The sequence below is a fragment of the Acomys minous genome (assembly GCF_964271855.1).
Source record: "Acomys minous genome assembly, chromosome: 12".
Taxonomy (NCBI): Eukaryota; Metazoa; Chordata; class Mammalia; order Rodentia; family Muridae; genus Acomys; species Acomys minous.
Window position 1 is genome coordinate 17,203,792 of NC_140493.1, and position 15,958 is coordinate 17,219,749.

At 50.3% G+C, this 15,958-nt stretch overlaps 1 pseudogene across 1 annotated transcript in view; it reads left to right on the forward strand.

Moving 5' to 3' along the window:
• Positions 1 to 1,007: 1,007 nt before the first annotated feature.
• Positions 1,008 to 15,958, forward strand: part of LOC311579618 — a 31,140-nt pseudogene continuing 16,189 nt past the window's right edge. The window contains exons 1-2 of the transcript XR_014783678.1: positions 1,008 to 1,893; positions 2,183 to 2,410. The product of XR_014783678.1 is annotated as an uncharacterized misc_RNA (transcript). The remainder of the gene's footprint in view (positions 1,894 to 2,182; positions 2,411 to 15,958) is intronic.

Below are 15,958 nucleotides of genomic sequence, written 5' to 3' on the forward strand. Positions count from 1 at the left end.
TGCTGTCACTGATGAATAGGCTGACCAGCTCCGACAGAGTCTCACAAAGCTAGCTGTAAGGGAAAGAATGAACTGGGCCCCATGCTGGATAGTTTTATGCCAACCTGACTCAAGCTAAAGTCATCCGAGAAAAGGAAACCTCAATTAAAATAATGCCTCCATAAGATCGGGTTGTAGGCAGACATGTAGGGCGTTTTCTTAATTAGTGATTGATGTGGGAGGGCCCAGGTCACTGTGGATGGTGCCACAGGGGTCCTGGGTTCTATAAGAAAGCAGGTTGAGCAAACCATGGGGGAGCAAGCCAGTAAGCAGCACCCCTCTGTGGCCTCTGCAGCAGCTCCTGCCTCCAGGTTCCTGCCCTGCTTGAGTTCCTGTCCTGACTTGGATGGTGAACGGTGCTGTAGAAGCATCAGCCAAATAAACCGTTTCCTCCCCAAGTTGCCTTTCATCACAGCAACAGTAACTGTCAGTGGAACCAACCTCATTCTGCTGGGCTCCTTGCTATAAAGCAATGACGGCTGACAGAAGCCCAGGGACAGCAGGCAGGGCTGAGGGACCAGGAGGGAAAGTTGTGAGCTGGACAGGGTGGCTGGCACTCCTGTGGGTAGACACTGAGTACATGGACTTGAGAGCCATTTTTAGCTGCAGCTTTTTTTTTTTAAAGACCAGGAGTCACCACAGGCGGTGGGTTCAAGGCAGGCGGCCTTTTTCCATTTGTCCCCAGAGCCCCAAGAGCTGAGCTGTCACTCCTAAACAGGTACCACCAGCGCAGGCTGCATCTGGTGGCTGATGTAAAGGCTGCTGACCTGCCCTGCTCATCTTTGAAGGCAGCCCCTGTCCTGTTTCAGAGCAGCAATTGCCACCAATGGAAGCTTGGGGAGCCCTTCTTCCCTCCTCTTCCTCCTCCTCTTCCTCCTCTACCCACCTCCTCCTCCGTAGAGTCTCTTTTTGTAACTGTCCTGTCACATCTCTAAATGGCTCACAGTGTATAAAACCAGTAGAGCTTTCCAGACCCAGAGTGTCAGCAGAAGCCAGAAGAGACCAGAACAGCTCTCTGAACTTGATCCTAGCCAGAAGCCACATGCCAGGATCACAAATTAGGGAGTTTGGGGCCACTCGGTGACATTCACGTAACTGTTTCCCATCTGGGAATCGGGCTGGTTGGGCCTAAGACCCTCAGCACCAGAGATTCAAACACTGTTGTGTCTAAAGTGACTCCAATTGTCACCCTCCAAATGACACAAAGGAGGAGGGAGTCAGTTGTTGGGAGACAATACCTCTCTACGTGCTGGTGGCAGTGAGGGACGGGTGGTCTGTTCAGGGCCTTGGCATGAGCTGTTTTCTTCTTGGGTGGGGCCACTGGCCAGTCTCCCCAGCCATCTTCCCAGCCCTCAGCCATCACAATCCTTTCCTTAGAAGTGCTGAGTGTTCCATCTGCAAGAAACCACTTTGTTTCTCTCATAGGCTCCGAGCTCCCAGGAGATGGCTCTCCCTCTGCTGGAACCTCGCACAGGCTCCTGGCCCTTGTTCAGAACTGGCCAAGGCAGGTGCTTACAGCAGCCTTATTGTCTTGCCTGATGGCAGGCATCTCACGGTAGAGACCAAACCTTTGCTCATATGCTGGGGTTGCTTGTGTGCCCACGGAGAGGCAATGTGCCCCTGAGCCAGCCTCTGGGTAAGGCAGGAAGGAGCACCACTTCATCCTCTCCGCCTCCTGTCGTTCTACAAACAGAACTTTCCAGAGCGCAGGCAGGAAGGGTGGAGGATGCACACAAAGGGCACTGCCTGGATTGCTTTCTGCAGAGGCTCATCTCTTCTCCCTTTGATGTTGTGATCCCATGGGAATCATTGACAGGAATCATTTCAGCTCCCAAGAAGGGGACTTGGCGACAGGTGACTTGTCTCACAGATCGCTGAGGCGCTAATGAGTGCTAATTATAATCCAATCGCCTTGCCAAGGCAATCTGTCCTGCTGGGGCAGGCGGGGACCAGTCATGGAGTGAGTGGGTAGCTTTGGGGGATGGGTGTCTCCGTGTCTTGGTGCTGGCTTGGAAGATGTCCCTGTTCAAACGTGTTCTTGTATTCTAAGGGGAGAAGAGATTTTTTTTTCACGCCTTGGAAAGCCAGGTGAGGTGAGGAGGTGAGGTGACAAGGCCAAAAGCAGCTTCTTCCCTTGCTGCAGACACCTAAGAAGGAGCCATGCAGGCAGGAGAGAGGCCCAGCAGGGTTGCCATGGGAACACCTCCTGATTGGAAAGGGATTCTATTGGGGTGAGAAGGACAGAAGGAGCCACCCTGAATCCTTTATACCTCACCCATTCCCTCCCTCAGCCTGGGACCCACTCCAGGGCAGGCAGCCACAGGCCTGCCCAGGCTTCTGGAGAGCTGGAGAAGGAACTGGAACAACAGAGGTACATTGGAGCCTCGTCTCTGTCCCATGGCAGGCAGTAGTAGGTGAGGGCTTAGCTCAAATATGACTCCCCTAAAGGCCTGGCCCAAGTTTTCTGATCTCATTGCCCGAGCCACCAAGGTGGGAAATGAATCTACATGGGCTGGGCGATCCACCCGTACAGTCTGGCCCAAATGTAGCTGTGAGCTCTGGGAATCCGTGGCAATATCTTGCCTGGTCAGATAGGGACACAGAAGCTTGAGGAGCTTAAGACCTGTGCTTGAGGCTACAAGGGGACCAAGAAGAGGCAGAGTTTGTGACAAGGTGAGGCAGGGCTGGTGGTAGTCCTGGCTGAAGACTACAAGCGACCTCCCACTGCCGTGAATGAGCAAGGGTGGGAAGCTGAATCACACTGCACGGGCAGACGAGGGTCTCTGGTGGCTTGGAGACCAACTCTGATCCACTCCGGAGAAGGGAACTGAGGGTCAACAAAGGAAAAGGACTCACCTTGGTTGAAAGGCAGAAGAAATGACCTGTTTCCAATAGGCAAGATGTGGCATCAGATTCCCATCAACAGATACGTGGAAAGCCAGGTGTGGTGGCACAAGACCATATTCCCAGCACTGGGGAGGCAAGAGCAGGAGGATCCAGGAGATCAAAGCCATTCTTAGCTATGTAGTGAGTTCAAATCTAGCTTGGATTACAAAAGACTCCTGTCTCAACATACCAACCAAACAGCTCAATGGACAAAGAAAACGTGGTGCCTATACATAATGAATGAGGTTTTATTTATCCATGAAGAATAATTTAATGGTGTCACTTACAGGTAAATAGGTGGAAGTGGGGACCATATCAGTGACATAAGCCAGACTCAGAGAGAGAGACAAACACCACACTTCCTCCACCTCTTAATGCAGTGTGCTGGCTCGTTTTTGTCAGCCTTACACAAACTACAGTCACCCAGGAAGGAGGAACCTCAGCTGAGGAGTCGTGTCCTCATCAGATGTGCCTGCCTATGGGGCATTTCTTTCTTTGAGAGGGAGAGAGAACATGACGTTTGGGGGCCATATTTTCTTGATTAGTGGTTGAGGTGGACGAGCCCAGCCCACTCTAGATGGTGCCACCCCTGGGCAGGTGTCCTGGTGCTGTGTAAGAAAGGCTTTGAGTTCTGTGTCTAGGTTCTTGCCCTGATTTCCTGCTCTGGCTTCCCTCAGTGACAAACTGGGAAGTATGAGACAAAGATAAGTCTTTTCCTCTCCCAAGTTGGTTTTGGTCAGTATTTTATCACAGAATAAAAAGCAAAATAGGACACTCAAAATTTAGGTTCTCTCTCTCTCTCTCTCTCTCTCTCTCTCTCTCTCTCTCTCTCTCTCTCTCCCTCTCTGTCTCTGTCTGTCTGTCTGTCTGTGTCTCTCCCTTTCTGTCTGTATGTGTGTTTGAGTGAGAGAGAGAAAGAGAAAGAGAGAGAGAGAGAGAGAGAGAGAGAGAGAGAGAGAGAGAGAGAGAGAACGTGTAAGTGTGTGAGCACATGTGTGCAAGTATGTACATAACATGAAAACAGAAAGGGGACTATCTGGAAGTAGAAATGGGGCCAGATGGAGCAGGAGAAGGCTGTAGGGGGATGAATATGAGCAGACTATAATGACTTTTTTTTATTATGAATATATAATTATATATGAAAATCATGATGAGACCCGTAAATTTATTAAAATAATTATTTTAGACAAAAGGGGGGAACCATTCTCTTCCATGCTTGGCCAACTCTAGTCCTTTGCAATCAACCTTATGGCTGGATCCTCAGGGAGAAAAGTACCCATATCTCTAAGGACCTGAGACCCAGAGCAACTGCAAGAAGCCCTCACTAAGCATGCTGCCATCTGCTACCTCTTGCCAGCCTGAAACCACAGGGTTAGCAAGTACAGGGACAGGTCAGAGCAGCTGGCCATTTGGACTGTCCCATTTTTCTCCACTTTCCTTACTATTCTTTTTCAAATCATAAGCCATATAGGATCTAATCTGCCCCCACCCCCACTCTGTGGGACCAGTTGGGTCCCTGAAGTGAACAGGAGCATTGTGGGAGAGGGTACACAATCCATCAAGCCACCCTTTGATCAAAACAGGCTCAGTGTCTATGACAAAGCAGCAATGAAGGTCTGATGGGCCCAGTGAGACAATCGCTCTGAGTGCCTCTGTCCTGAGTGGACAGGACCCGGTCAGGCTTTGCACAGAGCCAAACATCTTCTACGTGTCACTTGGAGCTTTGTCCTGCAGCTGCACTGTGACCCCCTGCTCCAGCCTTGCTGCCAAAGGACACAGCCTGCTACCCACGCTCTGTCCCTCCCTTCAAATGCCTCTCCCTGATCCAGATGAGGACCAGGGTAGCTAGCAGCCATGGCTTCTCTTCTTAACCTCAGCTCCTACTCTGTGTAGACCGTGCAGGTGTGAGAGATGAGGCGCACCTGCTGTCTCCCACCATCCTATGTCACCTCTGTGAGGAGGTCCCAGCCAGTAGTCCTGGCCCATGCCTCAATGGCTTGTAGGTGCCTTTTTTTCTAGGGAGGAACCAGAGCTGAGCATTGTTAGACTTGGGGAGCCTTGCAGGGGAGCCAGCTTCCTGGGGCCTTGCTGGGCTGAGACAGAGCCTCACATTTCAGGAATACTCACAGAAAGGCCTTGTCTCCTGTCCATAGAGGAGCCCTTTAAGCATTAGAAACATACCACAGGACTAAGTAGCCACCAAGAAGCCACCTCGGCTGCCCAGCCTGCTGGATGGGACTCTGGTGTCCTTTCCCACCTGGAAGGTGTATGCCTGTTCTTCTCCACACAGCCATCACTTTCAGGGAATTGGTGATGGTCCAGGGAATTGGTGACAATCCAGGGACAGGCCTGGCTTCTCTGATTTAATCTCTGGTGGGCTTAAAAATGTTTTTTTTCTTTAAAACTGTACTGTAGGGTATCTGCTGGTGAAATGGTAAAGCCATGAAGAGTCTGGGGGGTGAGAAGGGGTTGGTTGTCAGTACAGTGGCTAAAGTGGACTGTCCATAGGAGCCACAGCCTCTGCTAATGGAGCCATAATGACACATCCCTCTCCCATCTGAGGGGGGTTGTGGTCATGTGTCCATCACCAACCGAAAAAGCACCTAGCACATCCACACTGCCAGGGAGTGGCCCGGCTATCTTGGGCTCCCTAGTCACCGAATACTCAGCATGTCATCACATCCTCTCTCCTTGGGATCTGACCCTCTCTGAAGTCGTCCCCCTTCTGGACCCCTGATACACTGGCCTTGTGTGTTTCCACCAGTGACATCAGTGTCTCCTCTCTCCCTCCCTTCCTGCAGCTGTTTCTAAGGGCTCAGCTCATGGTGTGTACTGTGCACTGTGCGTGTGTCACTAAGGACCTCAACGCCCCTGATAGGTGAAAGGGAGCCATCACCCACTCAGGGAAGCCAGGGAGCTTGAGGGCAGCTGTCCTAGTCCAGGCCACACCTCGCTCATTACCATTGCCTTTCTTGCCTCATTTGTGAGGTCTTGGATATCAGTGACCCATCATCAGGTACCCAAGTGCCTGGGCCTGATCCATGGAGCTTCCCAGGATGGTGTCTATTTATCCAGACACAGTGGAGGGTTATGCTCTTCAGGTATCTGCCAGGCACCATGCCTGTGACCAGCTCAGGGTCCCGTTCCCATGAAATAGCCAGGTGCCTGCAGCACAGCTCCTAAGCACATCCCCAGGGCTCTACATGGCTTCTCCCCAGGCTCCAGATGCTCCCACTGGGGCATCATCACCTGGCTTAGGAGGACACCCTTAGCTAGAGCTCGGCCTGGGGCTCCTGGATTCCACTGACTCTGTAGACCTGGAACAGCAATCATTTCTCAAGGACCATCCCCATCCCTGCCCTGTGTCCAGGCTGTGCAAAGCCTGTGCAGGAAAGTGGGGGGTGGGGTGGTCCTTACTTCGGGAACATTCCTCTTGCCTGCCTTTTAAAGCAGCTTAATTTAAGTACAATCACCAAGCAATTAGCCGTGCATACTTAAGGTGTACCATTTGATAAGTTTTGACACGTATGCATCCGTGAAGCCACCACCACTAACTCAGGATAATGAGCAGCTCGTCTTCCCACAGGGGCCCTTTGTGACAAGCCCCGCTCCTAAACTCCTTCCTGCCCCTCGCTGTCACTAAGCAGCCATCTACCTACCTGCTTTGGGCCACACAAGAGTTTGTATGTGCTAGATTTTAGATAAATCCCAGTTTTCCCACCTAGTGCAATTATTTCTAGAGTACATCAGCAGTCTTTTTTTTACCCTTTCCCCTCCTTCTCCTCCTAAGCTCCCACCCTCTTAGTGTGATGTATATAAACATGTATGTGAAGAGCAGAGGAGGATTCTGGGTACTCTGCTTTATCACCCTCCATCTTATTCCTTTGAGACAGGGTCTCTCACTGAACCTGGAGCCGGGCTGGTGCCCATCAAGCCCCAGGGATCCTCCTGTCCATGGTTCCCCACAGCACTGGAGACACAGGTCCGTGTGCAGCCAGGTCCAGCTTTTTTATGCGGTATCTTGGATTAGAACTCAGGTCCAAACACTCTTACCTGCTGAGCCACCTCTCCGGCCTCCAGTGGAGCCTTCGTACTGTCCAGGGGACATGGCTGCAGCATGGTGTGCTTACTTCATGATGACATCACACACAGGGTGTGTCTTGTGTTTGGACCACTGTGTCTGGTGTGGGCTACACTGTGGTGTGTCCCTTGCGTAGCTTTAGGACCATGTGCAATCCTAAAGCTGTGCCATGGTGTGTGTATCGGGTGACTACACTGCAGTTTACTTTTTCCCTTACGTGGAATAGATAGACATTCAGGCTCTTGGACATTAAGGCTGTTTCAGTATTTGGTTACCCATAAAGCTGGTATGAATATTCATGTCCCAGTCTCTGTGGGGACAGCTGGTGCTGTTCCTCTTGGGTAAATATAAGGCTAGAATGCCTGCATCATATGGCCAGTATATGTTTAACTTTTAAAAACACCTTCCAAGCTGATTTCCACATGTCCTTACTACTTCGCATTTGTTCTCACCAGCATCAGTGAGTTCCAGTCCGTCCACACCACAACAGCCCTTGGCATTCGTCAGCTTTCCTAAGCGGAGTTGTTAGGAAACAGGCAGGCACCACTGTGTTTTATTACCGTCACGACTAATGCTATTGAGCGTCTCTCGATGTGCTCGTTGGCTGTTTGTGTATTTTCTCTTGTGAAATGTTACCCTATTCATTTTAAACACTGGATTTGGAGGAATCCTTTATATGTTCTGTACACAGGTCCTTTATCTGACATCACCAGATGCACGCTTTCAAAACTAGTTTCTGCCATGGTGGCTCTATCTAGCTTTTCCTGCTCTGAACAATGTCTTTCAAGCAGCGGAAATGTTTAGTTTTGATGAGGTCAAATTTGTTAGTTTACTTCTTCCTAAATCTTGCTTTTGGTGTCAAAACTAAGAAACCAGAAGCTGGAAAGGTGGCTCAGTGGTTAAGTGAGCTTTGCTGCTCTTGCAGAGGACCAGAGTTCAGTTTCCAACATCCAGCATCTCCAGCTCCAGGGGCATCCAACACCTTCTTCTGGCCTTTGGGCACATACTCACACACACACACACACACACACCTTAAAACAAAACAAGGCATAAACACCTAAGAAAACATTTAAACCACGGTTCGGTCATAAACCTCAACAATTTTAGGTTCTACATTGAGGCTGAGGCTCCACTGTGAGTTAATTTTTGGCCATGGGGCCAGGTATAATTTGAAGTTTGCTCTTTAGTATTTTGCATGAAAATATTTGAATGCTCTAATACCATTTGTTAAGAAAGTCGCTACACTGTAGTTTAAATTGTCTTTGTTAAAAAAAAACAAAAAACAAAAAAACAAAAAAACAAGTTGACCACATTTGTGTGACTCTGTTTTGGGCCTGACTTTTTCAGCCATCTATCTTCAAACCAATACCTCAGCCTCTTGACCTTGTTGAAATTTGCTCAAGTCTGTGGTTAGTTCTACTCAGTCTGTTGTAGCTTTATTGGACTTTCTAGAGAATGAGTAGGCAAGCAAGACTATTTTACCACTTTTCTATCTGGATTCCTTTTACTTTTTAATGCCTGCCTGGCTGGCAGCTCCGTGGTAAGTATGGGTGTCCTTGTCTAGTTCCTGATCTTTGGGGAAATACATATCCAGCCTTTTCTATTAATTGCCATGTTAGCTATAGGGAATAGGCTTCTCAGGTTGAGGAAGCCCCCTGCCTCGCACTACCTCACAAATCTTAGCATTTTGCATTTTCTTTCATTTTCGACCAGTTTAAAAGTCTGGCTTTCCTTTGGTTTCTTATTTGACTGATGAAAACTCTGCATAGTTTTCAAACATTTGAGGATTATCCTGAGATTTGGGTTTCTCTATGGGCAGAGAACACTTTTTAAACAACTCGGTTTATCTTGGTAAATTTTCAGAGTTCGCTCAAAAATGTTTATTCTTTTTTTTTTTTTTTTTTTTTTTTTGAGTGGGGTGTTAAATGAATGATAGCTAAGTCAAATTGGCTGTTAATGTCCTTCAAACATTCTATATCCTGGCTGATTTTCTATTTGTTCTGTCAGTTACTGAGAAGGGGGCACTGATGTTTCTGTCGTGGCTGGGGCATATTTCTCCCTTCGGTTCTGAGTTTTTACTTTGTGAACTTTGAAGCTGTTACTACAGATATTTAAGATTGCATGGCTCCCTGATTGACAATTTCTCCTCTTCTTTCTTCTCAAGACAGGGGCTCTGTGTAGCCCTGGTTGACCTGGAATGTTCTATGCAGACCAGGCTGGCTTTGAACTCACAGAGATCTGCCTGCCTCTGACTCCAGAGTGCTGTGGTTAGATTATTAGATTACTTCTTACTTTTTCTGATAATAAACCTTCCTTCATGGTCTCTTCTGCTGTATGTGACATGCATTTTATATTTTATAAACCGCTTACTTAGAAGGTTTTCTCTCTTTATCATTACGGAAATGTGACTGTGACGCTGCTGTGTGCTTTCTTCATGCTTGTCTTTGGAGTTCTCAGATCTGTGGGTTTTATTTTCAGAACGTTTGGTCATCCTTTTTTTCAAACTTTTTTTTTATATCTGTGTGTTTGTGTATGTGCGGAGGCCAGAGGTCAATTTCAGGTGTTGCTCCTCAGGCACTGTCTGCTTCATTTTGTTTGTGAGATAGGATCTCACTATGTAGCCCTGGCTGGCTTGGAACTCATTAAGTAGACCAGGCTGGCTGGCCTTGAACCCGTAGCAATCCATCTGTCTCTGAATGCTGGGAATAACAGTGTGGGCTACCATGCCTAGTGATGCTTTCTTCTTCTTCTCTTCCTCTTCCTCCACTTCCTCCTCCTCTTCCTCCCCTTCTCCCTCCCTCTCTCTCTCTCTCCCCTCTCTCTTTTATTTCCTTCTTTCTTGTTTGTTTTGTTTTGTTTTGTTTTTTTGGTTTTCCAAGAAAGGGTTTCTCTGTGTAGCCTTGGCTGTCCTGGACTCACTTTGTAGACCAGGCTGGCCTCGAACTCACAGAGATCCACCTGCCTCTGCCTCCCAAGTGCTGGGATTACGTGTGCCACCATGTCTGGCTCTCATTTCTTTTCTTTTTTCTTTCTTTCTTCCTTTTTTTTTTTTTTTGCGATAGGGTCTCTCATTGGTTTAAGGCTAATCAAGCTTAGATTGGCCATGGAGCTTGGGTTACAAGTGTAGCTGCTTTTATGTGTGTTCTGGGATTCCAGCTTGAGCTCTCATACTTGTATGGCAAGCACTTTATAGACCAAGCTGCCTCCGCAGCCCTCCTCTGGTGTTTACGTTGTAGTGTTCCACCCCTTCCTTGTGGATTCTCTCCAGTGGGGTCTTTGTCACTTTTCTCCTCCAAGTCTACTTTTCTGCTGACTCCACATAGTGCATGTAATGGCTCGTGTGTCACAGTCTCCCTAGAGTTTGATAAACTTTAGTCCTCTACATCTCTGTTACTGGAACTAGTGGCAATCAGTTGCCACAAACATTTTGAATATACTCATTGGCCAGTTCTAACTTCAGTGTCAACTCAGTTTTGAAGATCACTTTCTCACTGTGGGGCGACCCTTTTTCTTCGCACGCCGCATCATCTTTGGATATTTGACATCTGTGAGGTTTTTTTTTTTTACCTCATTGCACACCGGGTATTTGTGTATCCCAGTGGATGCTGGGCCTTGCTCTGTGACACCGCTAAGTTACTTGGAATTGGTTTAATCCTTGTGGGTCTCGCTGTCATGATCTATTAGGCAGGTCTGCATACGGGTTCAATCTAGGGCCAACTGTTTGCATTACTGAGGCAATGTTTTTCTGTCTCAGCCTGCCGCCTCTCAAGGCCATCAAATGTCCCACCAGAATTATGAAGCTTCCAGTCTGCCTAGTGGGGACAGACATTGTTCTAGGATGGCACTGATGAGTCCCTCTATACATGTCCGGGTTCCATCTTTCTGTGGGTGTCATCTTTTCCTGGCCCTGTGGCTCCAGACACCCACTCAAGACAGACCTCTGGGACTGGGACTGTCGCTAATCTCACTGCCTACAGTGGTCTGGAACCTCCTACAGCAGGAGGAGGGCTCTTTTTTTGTTGTCTCTCAATGGCCAGTGCACCTGCCTGATGTTTGATGTCTTGAAATCTACCACTCGCCATCTCTTGTCTGGTTCGTGGGGCTTGTGTCTGACAGAAGAACCAACAGCCTGATTCTATCTTGCCGGGGAATAGAAGCACCTCCCCTCCCCCCGCCACACACACTTTCTTAAGTCATCTTGTCTACCTTCTGCTTTCAGGATGTGACCTCATGGAGAAGCCACTCCTGATGGCAGCTCTCCCACCAGGCTCACAAGAGCTTAGAAGTTGTTTGTGGTTGTGACAGGGACAACTGGTCAGCAGTCTCCACAGAGAGACGTGATGTGACACAGGTTGCTGGGTACCTTGGCTCTAGACAGAGCCGAGCCAACAAGCCATACATAGTCTGCAATATGAATTATGAGAAAAGACACCTGGTGCTCAGGGCTTAGTGATGGGGAGAAGAGCCTGGGGCCCCTGGCTATTGCTGACATCTCTGCCCAGGGAAGTGTCGCTAAACTGGAGAAAAAGACGGAGGGACTACAAACATGATGGCATGACAGGTCACGAAGAACACTGAAGATGGCCTCACCTGGGTGAGTGAGCTATAGCAATGGGTCGAGGCCTTGACTTTCACGTGAGCTTTGTCAAGTGGGACCTGGAATTACTCTCACAACAGCCACACCACCACCACCAACTCACCCAGGTCCCAGAGCCACCTGCTTTGGTATTTCCTAGCTCTTACCTTGTCTTGCTACGCAATGGTCACTAGGGGCACATTTGCCTTTCCTACCTAGGAGATGCAGTTTCTGAGGCTGAGGGATGTCCAGATGTCTGGCGTTCTCCCTCACCATGATCACACAGTCTGTATTGAAACCATGTCACTCAAGAAATTAGGAATAAGGCACTACAAACTAAGGGGCTTCTCTGGGTAGAGTCCACCTGTCTGTAAAATAGACTCAAGACAGTGATTTTATCAGGAAGGCCTTGCAGAGGTTCAGACTGGTGTTAGCTATGGTCTGTCCTTAGAAACGTGGAGGAACCTGGCTCCCTGACTGGCACAGCACCAATGGGTGTGTGGGAGTGTGTGAACATTAGATGTGCAAGGTGCGAGAGGTTGCCACGAGTGTATCTGAGTCCAAGGCTGAGACTGCCAATCTTTCCAGTTTTACAACTGTCACAAGAATGTGGCAGCTGGGGTTAAGCAGGGGTGCTAATCCAGCTTTGATGCTGACCCTCTGTCAGCCCAGGGCGTGGGGTCAGGACCACCCGCTCTGGCCCTGGATTAAACGCCGTGAGTTAAAACTCTATGATGGCTAAAGGGGACTCAGCTTGCCTGCGGACCTCCCTGGTAGTGCTTCTGGAAGGGGTACAGGACTAGCACTGTGCCATTCCCACAGTAGTAGTCTGTGGGTACTTACCAGCACTAGGGCTATATTATGTACCCATATATGTGCCTCTGTCTTAGGCTCTGAGGCAGCAGTTCTTGTCCTCCTCAGCCAGGTGGTACATGAGCTAGATGCTGGAATGTTAGTGACAGTATCGATCGCAAGTGGGACAGGAAGGGGCCAACTCCAGGGAGCGAGTTGCAGCTGCAATTTCCCTGAGGTGATACTTGGGTGAAATCAGGAAGCTGGTGAGGGAGTGGGCCAGAGTGCATAAGAGATGAGTGTTTAGACAAAGGGGACACACAAGGTCCCAAGGCCCAGCAGAACCTAGATGTGTGGGAAGTATCAGGGCACCTGTGACTGGGTTGCTACCATGCGGAAGTGAGAGCTGCCCAGGGCCATCAGCAGCCCAGGCTGTTCTAAGCGAGATGTCAACATGAGGCATTTAGCAGGTGACCTGGGCTTTAAAAAGTAGAGATGTAGTGGCCATACTGGAGGCAGGGAGCCAGGACAGGCCCAGATCTGGCACAGTGTCCAAGAGCAAAGGCAGTGAGGTAGCCTCAGGGAAGTAAAGAAAGCAGAAACAGATCTAGAAGGTGGCGCCCCAAGACTTGCTGACAGATTCAGTAATGGGGAAGTGGGGCTGGGGTGGGGAGAGAAGAGGAAGAGGAGGGTAGGAGAGGTAGGAATAGCTGTGGAAATTCTGGGCCAATATCTGGCAGAGTGGGGGGGGGGCAGGTACTGAGTTTGGGAAGGCTGGTCCAGGGATAAGCCTGAACCAGGAACTGTGTGGCACTTTTCCATGGGAGACACCATACCATAAGGGAGCTAGAGGTAGAAATCTGAGGCCAGGGCAGTGGTCAGCCAGTGACATTAGCATGCAGAGCCTGGTGACGGAAGAGATTTCTGAAGAGCCCGGGGAGACAAGAAAAATCCAAGCTGACTAGCCCTGGAGAAGGCCAGCTCTACTAAGAGTGGGGGCAGGCCAGGTGGTAGAGGAACCTCACAGGTCAGCCACTGGGGGCCAGCAGCAGTCGAGGTGGGAGTGGCTGAAGGACTCCAGTGCAGGGAGCAACTAGGCAGACATGTGGAGTAGTCAAAGGCTTAAGGTGGGGGAAGGAATGGAGATGCAAACAGATACCACATGAAGGGCTGTCTTTCAAGGGAGCCAAGGACCAAGACACGGTGGCTGCAGGAGAGGTGTAGTCTAGAAAGGAGCTTTTAAGAAGGAAGGTCTCACAGGGACTGGGTGGTGAGTATTGGCCAGGGGTCTCCACTGTGCTAGAAATTGAGATAGCCTGAGAGGGATGCTGGGAACTGGGTGGGCGGGGCAGGGGGGGTGGGGGAGGGAATAAGTTTCTCCAGGTTAGTGTTTCTAGAAGCACAAAAGCCCTGAGCTGGCAGATAACAAGTGGGGAAGAGAATGGGCCATGTGGCTGCAGAGAGACGGAGGTGCTGGGATGTTTGAGGCTACAGTCACACCTGTGTCACCACGCTGCACCACGGAATGGACAGGAGTTTGTATTAAACTAGTGTTGGGATTGTGCCAGATGAGAATTCCACATGGAGATGGGGTGTGGGTGCTAAGGGTGTGTGCAGGGGGGTGGATGGAAAGTCATATGTGATGGTGATGACACCCGGCCCTGGGGTGTGGGGGTGGGGGCGGCAGAGGGAAAGCAGCAGAAGGCAGGTGGGTACCAGCAATGACATGTCCACAATGCGTCTCTGGCTGGGGTGTCCTAGCAAGGGTCTCTCTGTTGCCTTAGCTATCCCCATTGTGTGAGTGGCCCCGCCTCTTAGCCCTAGGTTGCTGAGGTTAAAAGTGCAGGCAGACAAAGCCCTGGCACAAGCTGGAGGAGCTCAGCTGGGGTGGTGGATGTGCCAGGAGCTGAGGTGGCCAGGGGCTGTGAGTGTACCACCTCTAGGGTGAGAAGGCCTCCGAGAGAGATGGCAGTTGTCAGAAAGCAGGCAGGATGCGAGGGAAGCAAGTGGCTGCTGCCTCCTCCTCCCTCTGGGCCATCCCGCAGAGGGCAGTGCAGCATTACCCCTGACCACACCGCTCCCCTGGCTGGGAGACCATAGGCTGCCCACCTGCCTAATCTGGGCCTTGCTCTGACGGCTTCAGGTTCTTGTCTTCTTAGTTCAGAGTACTGTGCAGGCCGGGACGTTCTGTGCTTGCCACCAGAGACCCTTCACAGCCCTGTAGCAGCATTGTCACTGGAGAGCCAGCACTTGTCCAGGCCACACAGCTAGGGGTGTGAGTGTGTTCACTCCACTTTTCACTGCAGGGCACAGCACAGGGCCTGGCTCTTCCACTCTGATAGCACCCCCTTCCTTCACATCCCACTGTAGCCAGTGTTCTTATGTTTGTCCCTCCAGGAAAGCTGAGACCTTGCTTGTCAAGTCAGGGCCTGGCTCACCCTGGGCTGGCAGTGACCACCTCTGGCCAGGCTGAGATTCAGGCCCAGGACCACCAGGCACACGAGAAGGAGGCAGAGACCTGGTGTGGAGGGACCTTCCTGTGGGCAAGCACAGTTACTCCCATCCTGTACCTGCCTCCTGTCTTGCCCTACCGATACTGTGTGCCCGTCTACCTCAGTCAGAGGAAAGGGCAGTTCCCGACCCATGCAGCTACAAAGCTCCCTGGAGCTCAGACCTTGAAAGACTTATAACTGCACCCTGTCTTAGGCAGTTGGGTTGGGGCAGGCTCCTCTAGGACCCACCCATGTCCCTACCTCATTCCAATGCTGAGCTGGTCTGGTCTGTGGAGAGCAGGAGGTGGGTGTGCCTGGAGCACAAGCCAGGGAGAAAAAAAAAAAAAAAAAAGGACACGAAGGCAGAGGCCTTGGGAGAGGGGCACAGAGGGACAGGGGGAGGGGTGGCGGGAGGAGGGGAAGAGTAGGGCACAGGAAGTTCAGAAAAGCAGAGAAGGACCCCGAGGGGAGCAGAGCGAGGTGAGAAGCTGGAGGTCCAAGCCCGCCACTGAATAGGTTTATCATTTGCAGGCGATTAGTGGCTAGGAAGAAACTATAGCTGGAAACCCTCCCAGCACCAGCTAAATGCCTCACAGAAAACCCCATCTGTGCAGGACTCTGGGAACAAAAGCTCCACGTAAACAACTGAGGTGTGGAGTCTCTGGGTAACTCAAGGACCTCACATTCAGACACCAGAGTTGTGAAACCTGAATACCTGACTAGGTTATTTAACCGTCTTCTGCGCTTGATGGCAGTGGAATGTGGACTTACCAAGCATGAGTCATCAGCAGCAGTACCTAGGAAAATACCCAAGTCACCCCAATTACACCATTATCAATGGCTGCATCGCCCTGCAACCCAACGCAATGAAACTGGAGAGAATGCCAGCTGGGGCGGGCCTGGAGGAATCCAGCTCTTGGCGAAGATTGCCTGCCTGGCAGCGGCCTCTGCAGTCATGCCAAGCCACAAGCCCTGTGTGGTCGCTGTGCAGAGGTGTCAGGCCCATTTTACAGTCATGGAAACTAAGGCTCACCAGAGCTCGGTCCACTCCTTTAGCTCTAGGGCCCAAGGCGAGAAGGACTGTTTGAAGCT